Raw genomic sequence first — 5,383 nt, 5'->3', positions numbered from 1 at the left:
CCGTACTAATGAACCTTCATTAATATAGGCCTATATTTTATCTACAAGTGCACGTCACATACTGAGCGAGCCGCCTGTTAATGACGCTGTCGGCAAAGCAGTAATGATTGTGCTAAGTGGCTAATGGGCATGTAGCTACTTACACGTTTCAGATGATACGTCATGTTTGTAGTCGACGAATGAAGTTTACATATCACCTTGGGTTCGTCCTTCACCTTCTCAAAATGATCCCACACTTTGGATTTCCTGCCCGACATAACTTAACTAGCCCGTGTAATAACTGCAGGTACCAGCCCTGGAAATTAACATGACTCCTGTCTGACTGCTGAGCATGGCCACTTCCTGTGTCTGTCCTTTCCAATTAAATACCCACATGATCCAGACATATAGTTTTTGATTCATTTTGACAAGACGCAGCTCCTGGTAGAATTTTTTTTTCTGTGACTTAGTGACCAATGAAATCTTGCAGACAAACTCTTTCTGGTTGACTAATGTTTGGTTGACTATTAGGGGGCAGCCCTAACATATATACCATTAGGATATTGATTGCTCCACACTTTCAAAGTGCAGAGCATACTCTGGGCACAGATGGAGCAGCAGAATGACAGGCGCAGTGAAAATGAAAATTACCAGTTTCCTGCATTGGGTCTAAAAGTAAGTCATCAATCTGATTTGATCAGCTCTGATTGGATTTACTGATGAAATCTCCATCCTGGGACTCCAAACTCTACAAACTGCTGCTGAGGGGAAAAAATGAACTCATGGAGAGTTCCGCCTGCGCTGCGTTCATGGACGTGCAAAGTTAGCTGTAACTACAGTAAACGCAACAATAACAGCACATTTCTTACAAAAAAAAAATACCAACACCACAAAAGATTCCATAGGAGATTTCACTGATTCAAGTTTTCAGGCATCCAAAAACAGCAAACATTTTTGATGAATTGGAATAAAGGGGAGCCCCGTTTAACAACAACAAAACCATTTCAAAATATCCTTTCACAAACTCACACGATTAGTGCAGTATAATCCAAGACTCATTTATCCAGTCATACCCTCAGTACTTCCCAAACACATGCATAATCGCTACGACCTTACTGTTGACAGCACTTTGGCATACAAATAGCATGCACAGACAAGTGCTGTGTTTGAAGTCTGCTCGCAAATTCTACTAGCGTCAGTCAAATGCATGTGCATGCCCAAATTCAAGGTAACACAAAATGAGTAACTGATAAACAAATGGTCATTTTGTGGGTAAGGTATTCCTTCAAAGGCAAACAAGCATGCACTGACCCAATTACTGTACGGTATATTACAGTAGAAGATGACGTCTGCAGCAGTCGTGATGAACATGCGATTATGGGTGAAACAATACTGTCTGACAACTAAAACCTAGCCTCTTCCTCATCTTCTTCTATGTTTAGAGATCAAAAACAACCCCTGATAAATGCGAGCAGTCTCTCTGTGTTGCGGTGAAAGTGAGGAGTCAGTGCACTCTGACAGCAAGTTGCAAACACTTTTCTGTTACAATATGGGCTGTCAGACAAGATGGGCTGAGCCTGAAGACAGCAGCTGCAGCAAGAGACAGATGTGTCCTGGGAGAGATGTGTGCACAACACGCACGGCGACCTCACCATTATGTCACTGTGTAGGTGTGTGTGCGTTTGACTGCTTGTCTAATAGAAAGATAAACACATTTGTATTTGAACAGCATGTATGATGTGAATTAATGCATGTGTACATTTGTTTGTAGTATGTTTGTGAAATTGCATGCATGTTGCATCCCAGGATTACAGAAGTCATTAAGAATTAAGCTTAAGTGTTGAATCTCAAGGCATCACAAGCACATTATGAGCATACTGTCAGCATACATTACGCTGCAGTACACACATTGTAGAAAACCTGTGGGAATCAATACGCATCTGTTGAAAGATACAAACTTCTGATGCAGGACTAAATGTTCATTCACTCCTAATATGTGCTTACAATAGCTCACTGCATCATAATACGAGTGTTGCTCATGACTCTGTCGTCCTTCATTCATGCAACAAGCAGCAGAGTTGATTCTGCATCTGTATTGTGTCTGTGTGTTGCCGGTGGCCCAGCTTTACGTCACACTTTGAGCTATTTCTTCATATCACACAGTAATATATCTGGGTCTCATCAATAAAAGTAGCTTATACGATAAGATGCAATTACTTTACTCCTTGTGAATGAACGTATCTTGAGTGTTGAATTTATGGTGTTCAAAATGGTAAACTAACACATATGTTAATACCGCCCCCTCAGCTCATTTTACATAAAATCTGCAACTGCACTACCTTTAACGTGATGCGAGTGACAACATGGTATAGTGGAGCGCTTTCAAAACATCATCTTCCTACGCATATACTTTTGAAAGACCTTCATTCTGTGTCTGTTTTCATAGTTCTGAGTTATTTGATTGTCACAAAGAAAATACACATTCAACTGCAGTTTTGCCGTGTACCAGGAATGTATGCTCTGTCATCCATACTTTTCATTCTCATATCAACACCTCCAGTCAATTTTCAGTGCCATGTATGAGCCTCGTGACTGTTTCATCTATCATGTTAATGTTCACCATCAATCTTGCACTGCAATAATAAATGAGAAACTATCTTTAAATGTTAGATAACTGGAAAAAATTTCTCCACTCAGCAATCGCTTGATAGTCAGCAGTCTGCAAATGTGATAATAATGAAATTCCTTCTGCATTCTCCAGCTCACTCAGTTACATTTTCACTGTCTCTCTTACAGATGAACACAGGAGAAAAGTGCATTAGCAGCAAAATATGAAGGAAGAAAAGAGCCGCAGTAAAAAGGATAAATCCGAGAAAATAATCAGGGTGTGATGTGAGACAGATTCAGACACTCTTGTTAGCACATAACACTGAACACACCCCACCCCCTTGTTAGCTCTTAATTCTATGCATGGTAATGGTTTTCACCAGTTACTCACATCTTCAAGAAAAAAAACAGAGAGCACGGTGCATAATCTGCAAATGTCAGTGCTTTATTTTAGCTGGAGAAATTAGAGGGGCCAAGTCTGGGACAAGACACTGTGGGTCAGTATGCAGTGCAATGCAGAGCAGAGCACCATGCTGACTCCAAGCCTGAGTCATTACCCTTTGTCTTCTAGTCCACTGGGGCCTCGTCAGAGCCAGAAAGGAAATAAATCATAGCTGTAGTTACACATCAGCAAACAGGTGTGGACTGACACAGATTTTACAGTCCTGTAACAACCAGCAGACCTGCCCCCGAGCCAGGCGGTGCAAGCTAATATAAAACACTGTCCCTTTGCCATTATTTGCCAACAGGGGATGACCTTGAGAGGGAGGCAGAGCCCTAGCCAAGAGAGGCGACACAAGATGGGAACAATGCAGTTTATGGGTTTGATTTGGGTGAATCTGGTAGATTTCTCTGTAATCCTACTGCTCTTATTGAATCGATGTGTGTGTGTGTTTGTGTGTGTGTGTGTGTGTGTGTGTGTGTGTGTGCAGAAGAGGTGGGGGTATTGGATGTGGTCATGCCTGCATTGATTTGCAAAAAGTAGCCTCATTGTGAGGATGATGTGGGCTAAGGAGACACACCACACCCCCACCTTCATCCTGCACACACACACGCACACCCTTTCAACATCAGCACCAGTGCCAAAACTACATCAGAATACATCACACCACATCGTGCCACGTCGTGCAAAGCACAGACATCCCACGCAAAGTCACAATTATAGTCGTCAAAATTCACACTGTCTGCAATGATCGGGAAGACTGCATTAAACCAGCCGTCACCAATGCCAATTTGTCTCTGTCTTTACACTTTTGCTGTTGAATCTAAAGCCTGGTATGTGTGTGAGTGTGTGTGTTTGTGTAGGCAGTCAGAGTAAATCCTAGCAAGGAACAACCATGTTTATCTAATGCTGACAAGTGGCGGGTTTACGTACAAAGCGTGCAAGAAGGATCAGGAATCGTTGCAGCAGCTACTGAGGCTATACTGGTTAATTATATGTGTCGTTATTGTAATTTGTGTATCATTAATATGTATTCAACCCGCCAATAAATCCGCAAATTAGTCTTATGAAACCAAAAGGATGACGCACCAGGCTGTGTCATGCAGGTCAATGTGCAAAAAAACATGTAGTTTCCTGCATGCATTAAACGGATCTGTCAACCTGTCACATAGAGCATCCTTCCTACCTTGCGAGAGTGCAGAGTCAACGGGAGAAGTCCGGTGTGGTGTGTGGAGTGGTCCAAAAAACCTGCGAGGACGGAGAAAACAGGCGATTCAAAGGTCTGATACTGCTCTTCTGTCGAGCCACTAACCTCAGTAGCGTGATGTTTCTGTCGTTTTGTTTTACTCTGCTGCGTTTTTATTTTATTTTGTGCGGGAGAGAAGTCAGCCTCGACTGAAAGTAAGCGGTGCGGGTCCGTAGGATGATGCTGCTGAACACACACTGCTGCTGATGTACTGAGAGGAGGAGACAGATACTGAGAGAGGAAGAGAGGGAGCAATGCGTGTCTGTCTCTCTCGCTCCCGGTGGCTGAGCATTATAGCAGAATGCTGCGAAGAACGAGAATGAGAGCAGCAAGACATAATGAATACAATTTTACATGTTCCACATTAAAATTAAGCTGTTTGTAGACTGACCTCACTGTGACTTACGGTGTTAGACACAGAGCCAACTAAGTATTTTTTTTAACTCGTTAAAGCTGAGACGCAAATCCACAGTCTGTTGACAGGAAACCAAGAGAACGTCAGTAGCATTAGCAAACGTTAGCCAGCGAGTAACCTAGCTAGGTATGCTAGCCTAAATGCTTAATTACTTTTGAAGGTGAGTAACTTGTGAGTAATTAGTAATAGGTGAAAAATACAAAAATACATCGTGTCTCAAATGTCAGCACATTTTAATGCTTTTTTTAATGAGTACAGAGAGTTTGCTTTTGCTATCTTTCACAACTGGAATACAAAGCTAGCTAACCGCTAGCTCATATTTGAGATTACTGTATAGCTTTTTCCTAACCGACCTCACCGTGCCTTCCAGCGCTAGAAACACAACTAAGTATTCCTCTATCCTGTTTAAGTTGAGACTTAATGTGCGTTAGCAAGCTAACGTGAAGGGAACTGCTGCTTTGTTCAACAGCTGTAGTTTGGCACCGCCTGCATGCTAACAGGAACAGGACAGTGACGTTACCATTAGCTAACAAGCGCGAGCACTTGACAAACCCAGTAACCTGGCTAAGTGTGCTAGTCTTAATGCTAAACTAATTTAAAAGGTGAGTAACTTTGGAGAAACTAATAGCCAGATAAAGAAGATGGATATTTTACAAGTTTAAAATGTAAGCAAATGTCAAAGTCAGTGTCTGAA

The 5,383-nt window shown here is 42.0% G+C and overlaps 1 protein-coding gene across 1 annotated transcript in view; it reads right to left on the bottom strand.

The window, feature by feature from the left end:
* The window catches only part of LOC126399107 (visinin-like protein 1), a 48,301-nt gene extending 43,793 nt beyond the window's left edge, over positions 1 to 4,508 (bottom strand). Inside the window, exon 1 of the mRNA XM_050058903.1 lies at positions 4,215 to 4,508. The gene's annotated coding sequence lies outside the window, so the exon portion shown is untranslated. The remainder of the gene's footprint in view (positions 1 to 4,214) is intronic.
* Between the last annotated feature and the right edge of the window lie 875 nt (positions 4,509 to 5,383).

Source organism: Epinephelus moara, chromosome 12, assembly GCF_006386435.1.
Source record: "Epinephelus moara isolate mb chromosome 12, YSFRI_EMoa_1.0, whole genome shotgun sequence".
Lineage (NCBI taxonomy): Eukaryota > Metazoa > Chordata > Actinopteri > Perciformes > Serranidae > Epinephelus > Epinephelus moara.
Note: the sequence above shows the minus strand (reverse complement) of the source record. Positions and strands in the feature narration are given on the sequence as shown.